Source organism: Filicampus tigris, chromosome 13, assembly GCF_054856515.1.
Source record: "Filicampus tigris isolate MCC_2025a chromosome 13, RoL_Ftig_1.0, whole genome shotgun sequence".
Classification (NCBI taxonomy): domain Eukaryota; kingdom Metazoa; phylum Chordata; class Actinopteri; order Syngnathiformes; family Syngnathidae; genus Filicampus; species Filicampus tigris.
Window position 1 is genome coordinate 19950354 of NC_141229.1, and position 19688 is coordinate 19970041.

At 42.2% G+C, this 19688-nt stretch overlaps 1 protein-coding gene and 1 long non-coding RNA gene across 3 annotated transcripts in view; one reads left to right on the forward strand and one right to left on the reverse strand.

The window, feature by feature from the left end:
- Positions 1–4288: 4288 nt before the first annotated feature.
- Positions 4289–9250, reverse strand: LOC147137863 (uncharacterized). The gene is made up of 3 exons (XR_015089413.1): positions 9190–9250; positions 4777–4949; positions 4289–4631 (listed from the first exon to the last, which is right to left on the reverse strand). It is a non-coding gene; the product is annotated as an uncharacterized LOC147137863 (long non-coding RNA).
- The window catches only part of lingo2b (leucine rich repeat and Ig domain containing 2b), a 47308-nt gene continuing 33055 nt past the window's right edge, over positions 5436–19688 (forward strand). Inside the window, exon 1 of one of the 2 annotated variants that reach the window (XM_086050384.1) lies at positions 5436–5708. The gene's annotated coding sequence lies outside the window, so the exon portion shown is untranslated. Of the gene's footprint in view, positions 5709–6924; positions 6997–19688 lie in introns of those variants that run through there. The other variant, XM_086050386.1, reaches the window with a different exon arrangement.

Genomic DNA, 19688 nt, shown 5'->3' on the forward strand with positions numbered 1-19688 from the left:
TTTCATGCAGGAAAGAGGAGGTTTAAACGGTGTGCGGGAGGCGAGGAGAAGGAAATAGAAGATAACATGCATACATATGTGAGGCAGCAGGTGAACTCTCCCCCAGCCCCACCTCCACCTCCAGCACCCGTTGTGAGGATGAGCTTTTTATGAGAAGCCTGAATCCTGCCCTAAAAAGGTTGCCACCTGACCAATAAGGTTAGGTAAAATTTAAATTTCATAAAGTTCTATTGGAAGCAAAAGCTGTGACATTATATTTGGAATCAGGTTTCAATACTCTTTTTGTTCATGTTGTACATGTCTTCATGTAATTTTTTCATGCCAAATAAATCCACTTTTTCTTTTTAAATCCACTATTTTCTTCTTTTCTTGTCTTTTACATAAAAAATACAGGTAATACTGTATAAACTGCATGTAATTACTGTATGTGCCTTAACTTTGTTTACCCGCTAAAAGCATTACTGCCTCACAATGTAAAACAATTAAGATACATATAAAATATGCAATTCATTGTATCATGGAGAAATTATAAATGCAGACAAAGTGTTCATCATGATATTGCATAATAATTGATGTGCGCACAAACAGGTAAACAATAATTCTGGTGCTCATAAAGTGTGTTGGGTCTGGTCACCGTAAATATTGGTTTCAGTAACAAAGTGCGCCCAGAGTTCTTCTGTAGATATGTGACTAAATGCCTACAATGGTGTAGCATCTACAGGTATATTTACCTTCAAATTTTTGTATTTACCTTATCCACCCTGGGGGTGTGGTTGAAATAACCTAATGTACCATACCATAATTACCAAATCTTGGTTGACATCGTCATTGTCTACAAACATTTCTCTTTACCATATATCACGATCGATGGATTCCACTGGTTCAAAGTCCACAAGCGCGTCGTCTATATCACTTATTTCACAACTCCCGTGATCATCTGTGTTCACCATTAAAATGATATGCTCTACCTCAGTTTGCAAGGTGTTGTGGGAGGGGATTGCGCTGCATTAAACTGTGGGATTTTTAGTGTGTGATGCCACTTCTTTTTTAGGCATCTGTGGGATGAAAGGCAATCAATCGAGCGGTGTGAAATGGGGAGAAGGTGTAAATGTGGGTGAATTGATGAAGTGAGATGGATGCGAGGGGAGTTTCCAATGATTGTTGACGTTAATGACATGACAACAGTCACAGCTGGGCATTTTACTAAAAATTGAGCGTCCGCCCCTATTAAACAGCCATCCGTCGGCGAGTCTGACTAAACTTTCACTCACGCAGTGACATATATTATTCTGATGGACCGGTCCGTCACACAGACGGAATACCCAGCTCTGAGGACAGCAAGAATGCTCCATAAAATGGTCCCGAAGGTGCATGGCCAGGATGACACGTATGAAGTTGCTATTGTGGTGTGAGTCAAAGTGGCCCTGCAGCAGAGTAGCACTGTGCTTTTATTGTCGCCCTCCTGAGTGCACCAGGATCTAAAAGCCTTGCTTTTTTTTTTTAACATACCTCAATGCTGACTTTAAGTAGGAGATATAGGAATGAATTATAAATGAGTTATGTCCCAGCTGAGGGACTCAGCTACTGTCTCCTGTCTCACGTCCAGAGCTCAAATTGGAAGCTGTGTGGTGAGGTAATTGTGTGCAAATTAAGTCTGATTGTTCTCCTCTTTAGAAGGCAGAGTAAAGCTTATGGGAGAAACAAAAATGGACATTCAAAACCAGTATTGGAAAATTGATGAATTACCTGTCACAACTGTGTGCATACATTTTTTCTTCCGGAGATTTAAATGTAGCTTTTATCTACTTTTTTTGACACATTTATGCAGGTGCAGGGACTTTGTGGTACATCAGGGCTTTGACAACACTGCTGTCTCCAAATATATTTGCGTCGTCTATATCACGACCGTCGCTTATTTCCGAACTCCCGCGATCATCTGCGTCTGCCATTACTGTTTGAAAAAATTCTAGGAAAAACTACGAGGGCTCACAACACCGTCACGTGTATATTCTGATATATTTGGCTAAGAGACAGAGAATTGGCTAAAAAAAAAAAATGACGTATCCGCTTTCCTGGCTGTAAAGGTAGAAATTGGTGTGGAGTCTCTTGTGTCAGCCGTCTGCCCCTCGCTGAGACCAGGCAGAGGCCCGGTGAACAGGGGTCAGCCGCCAGGGGCTGACACAACGTCGTCATCTAAGATGGTCCAAGGAGCGCCTGATATTATGTTTTTAGTACCTCATATTAGCACTATCAGTCAGGATAGTCATCATCCAAGATGGACCCAGAGGGACCACATATTCTGCTATATTCGAGTCACATTATCATGACATCATTGTTTTGCCAGATGCTTCAAATTAAATAAAGTCACAGAGATGGCCCGAAAGGCTCCTTTCCTTTTATTTCCAGGAGGGTTGTCATAATGCAAATATGTACAGTAACTATGTTATAAAGTCAAGCCCTGGGCTCACCCTGGACTCTGGGGGTCAAATGTGGATAACATTAAGTTTCGACAAGTTAAATATTCATGCAAAAAACGGTTTTGCGTAACACTTTGTGACACCAATAAGATTGACGGAACGATAGGGTGTTCATGGTTTTTAAACTGCGTTTTTTCACTAAGAAAAATACTGCATATTGTCAAAATTGCTTTCCGCTGTAAAAATATGAAAGGCGATCAAATAGTCTGCAACTGACAAACTCCCCTGTGAAAAGTCCAATAACTGACTTCCAGCCTCCTTACCCTTGACTGGGTAAAGGGGCTGTCATTTGTATATCGCTTTTCTACCTTCGGTACTCAAAGCAATTCACATGGTACCTCATTTACCTACTGATGACACAGCATCAGGAGCAACTGGGGATTGCTGTATCTTGTATCTGTGTCTCTACCAGTATCTTGCTCAAGTATACTTCATCATGGTCACGATGGCCACGAATCAAACCCACAACCTCTGCGTTGGGGGACGACCACTCTACTACTAAACCATGCCACCCCACTGACTGACTGGGTGATCAAAAACGTTCTTGATTACGACTAGAAATGCTAGTAGGGAGCCACGCAATGCAGGTCTACTGTTGCTCACCACCACAGAAGTTATGGTGTTGGGTCCCAGTGGCTCTTCTACATCCCACCTTGTTGACCTGGGCCCTCTGGCTTCATATCTAAAGCCAACAGTCTCAAACTTGGGTTTTAAAATGGACAGTGATCTTAAATTGGACCAGCAAATATGGTAAGGTCCAGCTTCTTTCGTCTTAGACAGTTGGCTATGGTAAAGTGCCTCCTTTCTCATCAGCACTTAGAGACAGTCATCCATGCCTTTGTTACATCTTGGCTAGATTACTACAATGCACTTTATTTTGGAGTCAGCCAGTCCTCCCTCAAACGTCTCCAGTTGGTTCAAAATGTTGCTGCCCGCCTACTAACTGGAGCTCGGAAGGTGGAGCACATAACACCAATCCTGGCTTTCCTCCACTGGCTCCCAGTGCATTTTAGGGTTCAATTTAAGATTCTTCTATTTGTTTATAAGTCATTAAATGGCCATGCCCCGACGTACCTCTCCGAGCTCCTCCATTCCTACGCTCTTTCCCGCAGCCTCAGGTCTGCGGACCAGGCGCTGCTCGAGGCTCAGAGCCTTTTCTGTGGCTGGTCCTTCCCTTTGGAATGACCTCCCATTGGAAGTTAGGCAAGCCCCCTCTCTGTCTATTTTGAAAACCCGTTTGAAGACACATTTATATTCTCTGGCTTTTGATCTGACCTGAGACTGACAAATCTTCTGCTGTTTTCCGATGTCTATTTTAATAGGGTTTTGTGTTAATTTATTGATTTCACTTGTTGTGTTGTGACTATTTTGTTGTTGTATGGAAAGTGCTTTGTTACTAGCTGTTGTGAAATGCCCTATAGAAATAAAATTGCATTGTATTGTATTGTAAGTAGCTGCTTTATCAGTTACTAAACTCATCCCAAACTAGACTTTGCCAAAAGGCACCTGAAGGACTCTCAGACGATCAGAAGAATTCTCTGGTCTGATGAGACAAAGATGGAACTCTTTGGCATGGATGCCAAATGTCATTGTTGGAGGAAAGCAGGCACCGCTCATCACCCGACAATACCATCCCTACAGTGAAGCATGGTGGTGGCAGCATCATGGTGTGGGGATGATTTTCATCTGTAGTGTCGGATTTCTGGTCGGAAACGGAAAGAGTTGGCTCCCACAAGCGTAGACAGGGATCAATTTAAACAACATTTATTTACAGAAAAAATTAAATACTGTCAAAGTACAGCAAACGCCGCTGGCACAATAAGCCAGGATAAAACGAAATAACACAAAATGCTTGCAACTGGCAAGGAGAACAAACAACACAAAATCACTTGTCAAAAAAGAGATAAGGAAACTCCAATTACAATAAACCAAATGCGTACGAGTAACCAAACCAAAATTCTATCGTCCTACGCCATAGGAAGAACTATAAAAAATGAACTGAAAAATGAAAATCAAACACTTGGTGCAGTAGGAGCGAGCAAGGTTCAATAATCCGACAGAGAGCTGTTGACGCCGCAGTCCTTTTAAAGTTCATGATTGCGAATACGAAACAGGTGCGGCACCAGAGGAGACACCCTCTAGTCCGGCTGATGACTGAAACACAGAACAGAACATGACAAATGAGAACTTTGAGTCTAGTCAGGATTGAGGGAAAGATGAATGCAGCAATGTACATAAACCTCCTGGATGAAAACCTGCTCCAGAGTCCACAGGACCTCAATCTGGGGTGAATGTTTACCTTCCAAAAAGCCAACAACTCCAAGCACACAGCCAAGACAATGAAGGAATGGTTCAGGAAAAATGTCCTTGGGTGGCCCAGCCAGAGCCCAGACTTGAATCCGATCGAACTTCTCTGGAGGGATCTGAAAATGGCTCTGCACTGACGCTCAACCTGATGAATCTTGAGAGTTGCTGAAAAGAGAAATGAGCGAAACTGGTGTGCCAATTTTGTGGCATCATCTCCAAAAAGACGAGACTGTCATTACTGCCAAAGGTGCATCAAAATGATTCCATTTTGGGATGAGGCTCTAGCTAACGATGTGGAAAAAGTGAAACACTGTGAGTACTGTCTTGATGCACAGTTGCTTCTACTTACAACATGGAAATGTAGTTGCAATGATTTCACAGCTAAGGCTACTGAAGGCGCTTTCTTTGCTGACGCCACAAGGAACCCACAGGCTGGAATAGCGGCATTATAGAAACAGATAAACCAACCTGTCCAACCTGCCGGGAATTTTCCCGGTGCTCTAGATTGGCCACTGTGGGCCTGATTTAAGATATTCTACATTTATCAATGGAGTTTCATTTGAATTCAGGCTTTTACTCTGAAGGTACAAACACATAAGTCTTCCTGCTGCTCTCTCTCTCTCTCTCTCTTTCTCTTTCTCTCACTCTCTTTCTGCCCAGTGTCATCCAGTACTGTGCGGATGCCTTGCAAAATGTGGAGCAGCCTCCATGAGGGATGAGCTGCCGGGCAACTGAAGAGAAGACCACATAAGAGAAAATAATTTTGTGAGCATAGTTTTTCCACGGATGTGCAAGGAGACCAACTCAGACAGAGGATTGCATTCTCAGACTGAGCAAGTGTTCCAGGGTGTATGTGCATGTGCCTCGGACTCCCAATCTGCGATGTAAAGGTGGATTTTGCCATGCGGAGGAGCAGGTAACAAGGTAAGACTCGTGACACTCTTTGGACTGTTTTTAATTCTATAATGCCCTGTCAGGATATCTTTTAATATTCAAGTCAGGATAAATGACAGCATGTCCAGTATTACTCACTATCAAGTGTTGACTCAAAGGAAAAAGGTATTGACATTTGGTTTCATCAGCAATGCTAGATGTAGTCTGGCCAAAGGGTGTCGGAAGTAACACCATTTACAAGATAATAAATGAATTAATATTTCAAAATAGCCCTCATGAGGTCCTCGCGGGTTTTGTGCTGATGAAAGAAAATTTGCTCTACCTCAGTTTGCAAGGTGTTGTGGGAGGGGAATGCGGTGCATTCAACTGTGCGATTTTTAGTGTGTGATGCCACTTCTTTTTCAGGCATCTGTGGGATGAAAAGCAATCAATCGAGTGGTGTGAAATGGGGAGAAGAAGGTGTAAATGTGGGTGAATGGATGAAGTGAGATGGATGCGAGGGGAGTTTCCAGTGATTGTTGAAGCTAACGACATGACGACAGCGAGGATGCTCCATAAGGTGGTCCCGAAGGTGCATGGCCAGGATGACACGTATGAAGTTGCTACTGTGGTGTGAGTCAAAGTGGCCCTGCAGCAGAGTAGCACTGTGCTTTTATTGTCGCCCCCCCTGAGTGAACCAGAATCTAAAAGCCTTGCTTTTTTTTTTTAACATACCTCAATGCTGACTTTAAGTAGGAGAAATAGGAATGAATTATACATGAGTTATGTCCCAGCTGAGGGACTGAGCTACTGTCTCCTGTCTCATGTCCAGAGTGTCAATTGGAAGCTGCGTGGTGAGGTAATTGTGTACAAATTAAGTCTGATTGTTCTCTACTTCAGAAGGCAGAGTAAAGCTTAGGGGACAAACAAAAATGGACGTTCAAAACCAGAATTTGAAATGATGGAATTACCTGTCATAACTGTGTGCATACATTTTTTTTTTCCCGGGGATTTAAATGTAGCTTGTATCTACTTTCTTTTTGGACAAATATATGCAGGTGCATGGACTTTGTGGTACATCAGGGCTTTGACAACACGGCTGTATCTAAACGAGAGGGATGCTAATGGAGGAGAGTGAGGATGCAGGCATTACCGCTGCAAGATAGAGCGAGGGAGTGCATCCGTGAGAGCTTGTGTGAGGCGTTTCCATGGCAACCTGACAGGGGTGTGTTTGGTCCCCGGAGATGGTGCGAAACCAGAGGGGAGAGATGGAAGGAGAAGAGAAAACTCTCCCTTGTTAAGGGGGATGGGAATGAGATGATGGAGGGAAGAAGGGCAGGTAGGAGCGTTTCCCTCATCCTATTGTTTGTTTTCTCCTCTCCCCGCTGTGCTTGCCTAGCTGGTTTCCTCAATCTTCACACGCAACCTTTTTTTTTTCCATTCCCAGCAACTTGTAGGGCTCGCCATGGTTATATTTCTGTCACGGGAAACTGTTCTCACTTTCATCAGACGTGCATTAGAATTCATTGCATGACATCAAGCGCCTATCACCCGTCAGTTGTTCTTAAATAGATTATTTGCGTCATTTGCATATATTCGATGCAACCTGTATCCCCCCCCGAAAAACACTATGACTGAACTAATGAGCTAACATCCCTGCCAAAAAGCTGCACTCAAAGCTGATGATGTTGTCTTGGTACTTTTTCTCTTCTCGGATGGTGGAAATGTTCCAAAAATATAAAGAAAAGGAAATCACTGCCACTGTTTACTACATGGGGTTTCTCCTACTATTCATTATTTATTAATTTTCCCCGAATTATACCAGAAATTCAATGGACTTCCAAGGCTTGCAGTAATTCAGCAATGCACCATAAACTGTTCCTACGAACATGCACTAAGTACAGTACATATGATTGTAAATGCTTACTAACAATCAAAAATAGTCCTCACCCCACACACACACAAAATAAAACATTAAAAAAAAAAATCACCATTTACTTTTTCAAAATTGTCAGAAGCCACCACGCAGCAACAAGTGTGATTACATAATATTTAGTGTGATCACATTTCTCCGTCTTACTGTTTTTTTTGAATTTACAAATTTATTTTTTGGTAGGAGAACATTTTCTACCTTTGCTTGGATATCACACAAACAGAGGTTAGAAAATGCAACTTGATTCTGTTTAGGGAGGGTAAACTAATATATTTTGTTACTGTTTGTTCTGAATTATTCTGTATGTTATTGTTGATGACAGTAGTATTGAGTTGGTATTTAAAAATACTTGAATGCTATGACAGTAATTGCAATTGTAACTGTAGTTTCATGATTTTTCCTTGAACCACACCCAGCCTTACAAAACAATAGCTGAATGCTCTCAAAGTACTTGTTAAATGCATGTCAACAACAATTCATCACATAATAAATCCACAAATTCCATCCATCCATATTTTTCTGTACAGCTGATCCTGTTCATGGTCACAGGGAAGGCAGACCCCAGCGGAATGCACAGTGGAATGATTAGCTGTCAATCACAGGGTTTATAGGGAACCGATCCAACGTCTGCTACATCATTGTCAGCTATTTGACCTACTAAACTATTAATGGCCCCACAATTAATATTGAGAAAATAGTTGTATTTGTAGTGCGAGGACGTACTGTAAGTGCCAAAATGTCCACTGTTGGGCGTATGGGCTCTGCAAATAGTGTGATATCTGAACAGCAGTATGCTGTGCAACTCACCAATGGCTTGAGCAAAGAATAATTCAACAACATGAACAAAAGACAATACCATTCCACTGTGTTTTGGAAGGATGAGGCAAGTCAACAATAACAATAGAGTGTGAACATACACGTGGGCTGCCAGTAATTGTCTGGACACGTTAGGGCCTGACTGACGAGACTATCTGAAATCAATGCACACCAGTCAACATGGAGCACAATGCAAAGGCAGGAAGTGATTGATCGAACCAAAATGAAACTCTGCTAAACAAAACAGAAACAGACAATCAAAAGTCCAGACAGGTGTGCTTTAGTAGCATTTCTTTTGTTTGTATTTGGAGTTTGAGAACAACTTTGCAAGTCTGTGAGAAAGGACAATGCAAACTCTCACTTTAATCCATCATACTATTTTGTTGGAAAAAAAAAAAAGGGCTTCCACTCTGAGGTACTGTCTACACATAGCCGGGTTTTTGAAAACTCCGGATATAAGCCTGCGGTTAGCTCTATCATCCACACGTCCCCGGAATTTTTTCAGTGAAAACGCAAAACTCCGGCCGCAGTGGAGATTTGCGGATATCTTCGTATATATCCGGATAAGCGTTTTGCTGTGGATGGTTACACCCGGAGATTTACGTCGTCACTGTGCGACAACAATGCTTTGACGTCATTGCGCGATTTGTGTTTTCATGTTGAGACAACATGGATTCTCGCGGCGCTGCGTTGGTTATGGCCATTCTTGATGCGCTTTTTGCTTACTTATTTGTCCGCAACCAACCACTGCTTCTCGGTGAAAGGTTTAAAAGCAATTCTGACCTTTTGTCGGTTCTCCCGAACGAGTTTGGTGCCGTGTTTTTGGTTTCGCAGAAGTGACGTCAAAGCACGGAAGTTTCTTCTGAATGGACAGTATTTGGCTAACTACTGCCACCCAGAGGCTTGGCATGCGTTTGAAAACGCACTTCCGCGGTTTCGAGTGGATGCGTTTTTTTATGTGTATTCAAACGCAGGGGAAGGGGGATATGCGGTTGTTAAAAAAACCCGGCTACGTGTAGACAAGGCCATATTGACAATTCTGTTAAGAACTATGGTTAAAGAAGAGAAAAAATGTTAGAATATCGACATATTCACTGAAAAGATGAAATCCCATCAAAATATGCCTACAGACCATCATTAGGACAGCTTACGTGGAGCCAAGAGAGCTGGCTCTGTTAGAAAGATGTAATAAAGTGGAGGGGAAAAAAGCTTTCTGAATTGGGATGGCTTATTGGGAGATTTTAAAAGCTTTCTGGGAGTATTCTCAAAATAGAACCCAAAACAGGGTTGGCCTGAATGGTTGTAATATTTAGCCCAGAAACATTAGGCTACAGTAGAAGCTCTTCTCTCAAAAATCCCTGGTTTCACAAATGACTAAAATACAATGGAACTCCACAATTTGAAAAGGATAGGGAAACAAATTGCACAAAAGGTGATTTCAATTACCAATACTAATAGTTTAAAGCAGTGTTTCTCAACCTTTCTTGAGCGAAGGCACATTTTGGACCTTGGAAAAAAATTCACGGCACACTACTTCACAAACCCATTCACAAAAAGAGGATATACAGGTTAATTATGCACCTTTACCTCTAGTGGAAGAGCATTTAATTGTTTTGCATGTTGCTATATGTGCTTGCCATACATTAATTAACAAATCAACAACAACAACAACAAAAAATAATAATAATAATATATTTTTGGCTTAATAAATGACATTGGATAATTTTCCGCGGCACACCTGGTGATCTCTCACAGAACACTAATGTGCCACGGCACACTGGTTGAGAATCACTGGTTTAAACCATTAAAATTCCACAAAGTATGATCCCAAAACTGCGATTGGCTGGCAACCAATTCAGGGTGTACCCGGCTACCTGCCCAAAGACCGCTGGGACCGCGACCCTCGTGAGGATAAGCAGTTTGCATTAATGGATGGATGGATATCGAATGCTTACAAACACCTTCAAACATCATTGTATCCTTACAAATACCATAAACAGCTCACATTTTTCACACCAATTATTATGATTGATTGTGATGATGATGATGAAGGATTACTGTAACGCACTGTAAAACAATAAACATTTGACTGTACAGCAAAACACAGGAGTTACATGGATGATGCCAACGCTCCTGGGCCAGAAATTTTGCTACTTTTTAGCCCGCTGGGCTGAAGCTAGGTTTTCAGTGCTTACATCCATTCTGTATCCATGAAGTGCCAACACAAACTGGCGGTCCTTTATAGATTTTGTGATGTTCCACTGAGGTACTATTATGGATTCCATGAGTTTTGATGTTGTGTTTAGTTGTAGTTTTGCTTCAGCAGAATGTCAAAGACTGCTGTTAGTTTTGTTACCGGATGAGCCAATGTGTGTAGGAAGTTCCGCTTACACACAACAGCCTTCTACCTTTTGCAGGACAAGTTTAGTTGAGCGGAAGTTTGGTTGGGCAACAACCAAGTTGATGTTTTTTTTTGGGGGGGGCGTATTGTCTTGATTAAAGATATGCTACAGTAAAATAAATATTAGGGCTGTCAATTTAGCGCGTTATTTTAAGTTAATCCAACCGCCTTTTGACGCCGTCAATTTTTTTGATCGCGTGATTAAGGTTTCCATAGCAACCAGCGGCTGCATTGATAAAGGCTGCTGGTCAACATGATCTATACATGTAACTTGAAAAAAAGCTTTAGAGTAGAGGAGGCGTTACATCTGCATCAAAATATTGACGATGAGGATGAATTGCTCGGCAGACACATGCACGGCTGTTGTCCCCCTTAGGTTTGGGCACCGAAACCCCGGATTCGAGTGTAATCAATACGATCATTCCGTTCAGATTTTAGAATGTCGGTGCTAAGTTTCTATTCCTAGTTAGCCGCGCGGAGGAGTTACGAACAAAGTACGACCGATTTAAAAAAAATAATGTGTGCGCGCCTGGCACGCAGCCTCGGGCTCCTGCACCGAAGATGCGTAGCAATAGCACGTTAGCTCGCCCCCACTCGCGCTCAACTCCTCGGCTCGCTTCGTCCCGGCCATCAAGCGTGGGCAGCGGCGGGGGCGGCGACTCTGGGCGGGCCAATTCCCACAAATCTTCACAGCTGCGTGGCCGCTGGGACACCGCGGTGGCAGCAGTCGCCCTTCACAAGGTTGGTCATCACGCCCGGGCCGGCCCGGCGGGCTCATTCGGCCGACGCCTAGCCATATAATGACACGATGCGGCTCATGATCGCCCAATGTCCGAATCGGCTAAGTACGTCTAATTGCAACATTGAACCAACAAGTTGAATACACAAATGCACATATCCATCTAATATTTAGCTTAGATCATACGTAGCTGCAGCATATACATAAATACTGTACATACAGATACAACCTACGGTTACATAGATTGCTAGATTAGATTGACTTTCCTTGCTTGTCCTTAAAATGCAGCGTTGTGTTTGTCATATATATTTTCTCTCTAAAGCAAGACAAGGTTAGACAATTAATTGGTGTTCAGTAGCATGCTTTTAGTAACAGCTGAAAGACGCACGCGTGCGTGTGTGTTGGTGTATGTGTGTGTGTTTGAAAAGGGCCGAGGGGCTGTTCGCGTGAGTTGAATTCATCCATCCATCCATTATCGATACCACTTATCCTCACAAGGGTCGCGGGGCGTGCTGGAGCCTATCCCAGCTGTCTTCGGGCAGTAGGCGGGGGACACCCTGAATTGGTTGCCAGCCAATCGCAGGGCTCACAGAGACAAACAAACTACCGCACACACAATCACACCTTGGGGCAATTTAAGTGTCCAATTAACCCTACCATGCATGTTTTTGGAATGTGGGAGGAAACCAAAGAACCCGGAGGAAACCCACGCAGGCACGGGGAGAACATGCAAACTCCACACAGGGAGGCCGCAGCCTCGATCGAACCCACCACCTCTGAACTGTGAGGTGGACGTGCTAACCAGTCGACCACCGTGCCGCCCTGAGTTGAATCCAATGCTTGTTTTTTCAATTGAAGGGAAAGTCAACCCAAACGTTTTTTTTCAAGAATATGTTCTATGCAGGCCCCCTAGTTCAAACAAGGCATTCTGATTAATATTGTGTTTGTGGAATATGACTATCCATCCATCCATACATTATCTATACTGCTTATCCTCACAAGGGTCGCGGGCGTGCTGGAGCCTATCCCAGCTGTCTTCGGGCAGTAGGCGGGGGACACCCTGAACTGGTTGCCAGCTAATAGCAGGACACACACAGACAAACACACATACTCACAATCACACTTAGGGGCAATTTAGAGTGTCCAATTAACCTACCATGCATGTTTTTGGAATGTGGGAGGAAACCAAAGAACCCGGAGAAAACCCACGCAGGCACGGGGAGAACATGCAAACTCCACACAGGGAGGCTGCAGCCGGGATCGAACCCACCACCTCTGAACTGTGAGGCGGACGTGCTAACCAGTCGACCACCGTGCCGCCCTGGAATATGAGTAATGTAAATGAAATATGAGTTGTAAAATCCATCCATTTTTTACCATCTCAGGGGTCGGCCATTTTATTACTTCTGTCAACTGAAAATGACATCACAGATGCGCTGAGTTAGGGCTGCTCGATTAAGCGATTTTGAACTGAAACCGAATTTTCTGGATAAAACGATGTTAAAAACGTTCAAATCGAAACGTTCGATTTTTTTTTATTTTTGGTGTATCTAAGACACCGTAGTTTCCTCTGCATTTCCGCTTCCACCCATGGCTAGCTGTGATTCTGCTATTTGCTCAGGCAAGTGAGCGTTTGGTTAATAAATCGGGCAAATATAGATCTGTAGTGTAGTGTGTGCCCCGCATGTACAATACAACCCACGAGCAAGTAACTCAACGTCTGAAAGGCGTCCCTTTTTTTCTCCTCTACCACGGACCTCTGGTCCAGCCGCACTATGCATCCGTACTTAAGCTTGACAGTGCATTGTATTTTTGAGTAACAGTTTTGCACTAATCATTGATTTATGTTTAATTAAGACGGGGGAGAAAGGTGAAAGGCTAGTCACTAGCTGGTTGTCAAAATGACTTGCTGACAGACTGTTTGGTTTACAGACTTGACTGCCTACCTTCTCTCATGTTGATGATTTCGTTTCAGATTTTATATGCACTTTCTTCTTTCATTATTGGTTTGATTAAGAACAGATCTGAAATCTATTGTGTAAGTAAAATGCTGTTAATCCCAATGGATTGTTCTGGGTGTATTAAGTTAAATTGACTGGCATTTTGAGTTAAGTTTAAATAAAAGACATTCAAAATACTTCATTTTTTTTTACAAAGGAATCATAATCGTAAAATCGGGTTTGAGAGAAAATAATCGGGGTTTTCTTGTTAGGCCAAATCGAACAGCCCTAAGCTGAGGGCTCAAATAACGACCAATCATGGCTCAGTTTCAGAAAACAGGTGAGCTGTGATTGGTCGTTATGTGCATTTTCAGTTGAAAGACGTGACAAAATGGCCGCCCCCGGTGATGACTAAAAACAGGTGGATTAACTCTTATTCTTCAAACGCAATATTTATCAGAAAGCCTTGTTTCAACTAGTGGGCTTGCATGGAGCATATTCTTCAAAAATAATGTTTGGGTTGACTTCGCTTGAATAAAGTATTTGCATAAGAAAATCAATCCTCTTATTCATGTTAAGGGTATTAAAATTCAAGAAAATAATGGGACAGAAAAATCAAGGAATTTTTTTTTTACAACCAATAAAATATGTGATTAACTACAAGTTAACTATGAAAAAATTCGATTAAGTAAGATTAAAAATTTTCATCGCTTGACAGCACTAATAATAACATTTAATTATTATTAGTTAATAATTGAAGCAACATTGTGTCATATGTCAGTTTTTGTTGATTATGGCGGCGCCATGTGGACAAAAGCGGTAGTGTTTTGACAAAAGTCAACCACATTTCCCATGCGTGCCAGCGCGTAGTGTCGTGAAATCCTGAACTCTCGCTGGCCTGCAAGTTGGACTGAACGACATTTCTATTTCCAGTGGCTGTGTGTAAGATGAATAGCGATGAGGTAATGAATCAAAATTTGTTCAAACAATACTTTTGGTTTTTTCATTTGTTTTGGGACTTCTGCCATGACACCAGTAATAGCGGGTAGACGTTCGACCCGATTTACGTCCTTATAGCGAAAGGAGGAAGTGACGTATGCCGTAAAGCAATTCAGAACATTTGTATTGTTTTGTGTGAAAAACTGGAACACTTGTGGAGGGCCACACCAACATGCTAACCTCAACTGCGTTCCATATTAATGTATAGATTTAAAGCACTAAATTGTCTTTTTTTTTTTTTAAATAAGCTGTTACTTGTAGATATGGTATACCTTGTTAGAATTGGAAATACAAATTATAAGTAGTCATTAAAATTGCATGTACACTATACACATTCACATGTCACTACTTAATCACCACAGGTTGAAATAGAATAGAATAGAACTTATCTCTCACTGTCAGAGGAACAATGAAAATCTGTTAGGCATCTCACAATTTGTAGTATTGTATTTAAAAAAAAAAAGAAAAGAAAAAGCACACAAATACCAAAAATGCACTTATTTACAGAACATGCAGTTATTCACATTTGGAAGAATGTCTATTTTATGATATGGTAATAAAGCGATCACAGTGGAGTGGAGGAATTGGTCGTTACCTGAGCCCTGGGTAGTTGTGAAGTCATTTTCAGTCGACAGAATCGACAAAATGGCCGCCCCCTGGGATTACTAAAACCTGGTAGATTTTGCTGCGTAACTCATATTCCACAAACGCAATATTAATTAGAATGCCGTGTTTCAACTCGTGGGCCACCTGGTCAGCAAACAGAGTAAAACAAAGCAGAATAAAAGCAAATACAAATCATGGAATTGCAGGATGTGACTGTGTCATCTCATAGTGTAATGATTATGTTCATACTGTGACATCATTGTGTGATTTGATTGTGTGCTATATTGAGATGTTCTAAGCATCCTTGGTGTGACTCCTCAGCTGCTCCTTGTCCTTGACTTCCCGATCCAGCAGGGCCATTCACGTCTGCAGCTGGTTGTCCAGCCTGACCTTTGTCATACATACTGTCTGCACATATTTCACATGTTTGTAATGTACTTGTCATACGTACGTGCCCTTTAATGCTATCTGAGCTAGTGCTGCCTGATTTATCGATTAACTTGACATTTTTTCTGAGTTGCCAATGTTGTTCTTTATACAGATTTTGTGAGTAAGATGTTTTTGTGTGTTCAGCTGTCGCCCCACGGAGCACATTGTGGATGGAGCTAGCAACGCAATGTTTTGTTGTTATTGCAGATGAATTTTTAGTTTGACAGAGAAGACGTGGCTAGTCTGTGGGGCCCTATTGCTGGAGTGTGATTAGCATTGCAGATGTAGGTTTCTGTAGGCGTCAGTTACAACAAACTCAAGGTTCCCCCTCTCCAGTGCTTGATTAAAATTCATCAGTGTTGCGTGGGAATTTCACAGCTCAATAATGCGCCTACGTTTGAAGTAGGGCTGAACGATAATTGAAAAATACCTAATTGCGATTCCCCCCGCTCAAAATTCTGATTGCGATTCAATTTGTGTTTTTTTTCTTCAAGGTCCTTTTCTAATGTATTTTTCAACAATTAACCTTTATTGCAACAAACAATATAATATCTATGATGTATTATAGGATACTAACGTAAAGGCAAATGAAGCGTTAATATGAAAGATTGTTCCTCTTCTACAATTACAGTACAAGCATAAACTTACTAAATACTTGGGCTTGGAGTTTGGTAATCGATCGCCATGAAAACATAATTGCTAAATATGTTGGGCATTTTACAAAGGTTTGCCAGTACGTCATTTGAAATTCAGTCGGACTCGCAGACCGACGGACATTTAAAATTAGACTCGGACCAGCCTATAGACAGGTAGCTACTATTTTCTTACCCCCGGAAAAAAATGCCGAAAAGGGTACCCACGCTGCAGGCGGATGACTCAAGGGAGAACCACTCCTCCTTAAAGGGGCAGCCCTAGCTACGACAAGTAGGAAACTCATACAATGGACACGGACACCTGGTATGAGATACTGGCCAGGAGAGATGAGACCACCAGTGAATTGGTTCAGAGCTCATCATACATCGTACAATATGACAACATCAAAATCATCCCAGAGGCCAGACTGGAGGCGCAGGCGGCCGGAGCGCTCGCGCCGCCGGAGCGGGACCGCTGGACGGCCACTGCGCTGGCGCCACGAGACAGGAATGGGGGACGGCCGTTGCGCTGGCACCCCCGAGACAGGAACAGAGGGCAGCTGCTGAGAAGTAGTCTGAGGGCGGCTGCAGCTGCGGAGAAGCCGCCAGAAAGTGGCTTCAGCGGCCAAGGAGCTGCCGTAGGGCGGCTTCAGCGGCCCATGATTCGCCGGAAGGCGGCTGCAGCAACCGAGCAGTCTTTGGAAGTTGGAGGAGGAGTTGAGGAATGAGGAGTTGTCCGGAGACTGCAGCCAACGAGACTCCAGCTCCGAAGGGGACTGCAGCCGGCGACACTCTGGCTCGGACGGGGACTGCAGCCGACGAGGATCCTGCGTGAAAGGCTGCAGCGGTCACTGTGCCAGCAAGGGCATGCGCCTGATGGGTCCCTCGGGGGTCGGGTCATTCTGTTACGCTCGGGTGACAAGAAGTGGCGTGGAGGACCAAAAATCTGAAGTGTCAGATGGTAGGAGGATTCAGGTAATTTTAATGGGCTGTGACAGAAAATGCTATTTGGCTCAACGTGACTCGAGTAGCAATGACTTGACTGGACTTGACATGAGTAGCAGGATTGGACTTAATCGGAGTAGCGTGGCTGGAGGTGATCGGACTAGCAGGGCTGAACGTGATCGTTGAAGCAGGGCTGGACGTGACCAGAGAAGCAGGGCTGGACCAGACCCAGGAAGCTGGACACAACGTGACCGGGGAAGCAAAGCATGACGTGTCCAGGGAAGCAAAATTTGACGTGATCGGGGAAGCAGGCCTTGGCGTGACTGGGGAAGCATGGATTGACGTGGTCGAGACAAAACATAATTATACCGTGCTGGAGCCTATCCCAGCTGTCTTCAGGCAGTGGGCGGGGGACACCCTGAATTGGTTGCCAGCCAATCACAGGGCACATACAGACAAACATCCGCACTCACAATCACACCTAGGGGCAAAATAGAGAGTCCAATCAACTTACCATGCATGTTTTTGGAATGTGCATGCAATGAAACATAATAGTATTGCATTATAATGCAATCTTAAATCTTCTCGTGATTTCTCCCGGCCAAATGCTATCTTGGGTGACACTTAAACAATTGTAAACAATTCAATCCACTCTCGATACTCCCAAGTGTGCTAAGTGGATGTGAATAGGAAATTAGCCAACTAATGACCTTTAAATAATGTTTATGAATTATGAAACATCTGCCTTTAGCATCTCTCCCATGTCGTGATGCACGGATGGAAGGGTGCGCAAGTCAATGACGGAGGACGGACCGGCAAAATAGGGTAAAGTGTCCATCCCTGTTATTTATCCTGCTCACCTAAAAACTGATATACTTTTAGTATATCATTTTAGTATGTCATTTTATTTTAATGACAGTATCTTTTATTTTAATTTTTTAATTTCTGTCCCTTACAATGTGACTAAGCTGGGTGGGAGGGCATCGCCCAAGTACCCTCTACTGACGAGAATGTTGCTCATGATGTGATGATTTCAATTTATATTTCTTGTTCATACATCTAAATTTTGAGGAAATGTCTCTTCAAAATTGCGATGCTTCATCTCAATATCGTTTCAAATTGGAAATGATCACAACTGTTGTCTCCTGGCATACAGAGCACATGGGTCTTGTGCTGCCTGGTGTGAGAATTCATTCAAAATTTTCAGTCCATTCTTCTTTGAATTGTCCATTTTGACCTCCACCTTTCTTTTAGCAGCAAATTTGGAACACTCACTTTTTGTGAAATCCAGGCTCCTACACTTGGAAAAGTGTTACCAAAAACTCCTCAAACCAAAGATAAAATTGCACTTTTAGCAGTGAACTTTGAGTGACCCAGAAACAGGCAGTCTTTGTATCGTTGGCATGGTGACAAGTCCCATTATACATATATTTACATGCAGTGTTGGGCAAGTTACTTCCAAAATGTAATATATTACATATTACTAGTTACTTGCATGTGAAAGTTTCTTTAAAATATTACTCTATTTGTAGAGTAATGAGTTACGCAAGTTTAAGTTACTTTTAAGCTACTTTTTCAAAAATCGGGGATTCATTTATTTAAGAATGATTTCAAGACCTTAAAAGGAAAATGCAAAATTTGCTGCCATACTCTAGCTGGTAAAGTTAACTTATGAGCATATTTAACTATATAGTGTGGTATATAATATTAAATAATAATATTAAAGTTTCGACTATGGTGTGGTGGGACATCACTACCTTTGATCATTATTTGCATCAATAAGATTTATTTTTTTAAATATAAATATTGGAACTGATATTTTGCCCAGTCATCACTGTAAACCACAAATGAAATGATCACTATTCTCAAATGAATTTACACACTGGGGGCGGCATGGCTCAGTGGTACAGTGGTCCTTTCCCAACCGGCAGGTTGTGGGTTCAATCCCCGGATAGATAGATAGATAGATATCTAGATAGATAGATAGAAACACACAGACAGGGCATGTGTAATAAAAGCAAAAATATGTATTGATCAAGTCAAAACTGACTTGACTAAAAGTTTTTTCCTTTTTCATTATTCTTTTTTCTATTTATGATAATTGAATGTTCAGTTAGTTCTAATATTCTTTTACTAGATGGAGACAAAGTTTCGAGGTGATTTGAAAAAACAGGTGAATAATAAATAAATAATAATAATAATGGCGTCTATTGTAGTTTGTCCGATTGATGGTGCCGTAGCGTGACGTCATTTGTCACCGGCAGATGATTTGCATTTTGATTGCGAACAGCCAATCAGAATCACTACGTTTTACATATGGCAATTGATGGCACTAAGTTCTATAAATCATATCTAAAAAGCACAGTGACTTATTTTTTGCAGTTTATTCGCTTCGTTTTACTTAGGTTTGTTCCTGCTTGTATTTTGTGTCTATGATTTGCATTTTATTTTATAAAACCGTGACAGTGAGTATTGTCACAAACAATAACTTCTCAGCCCTTTTAATTGTTGTCAATGGTATAAAGTCAATCGAGATGCATGGTAGAGTTGACTTGTGTATTAACATTGCTTGGTGAAGCTCCAAGTGTGAC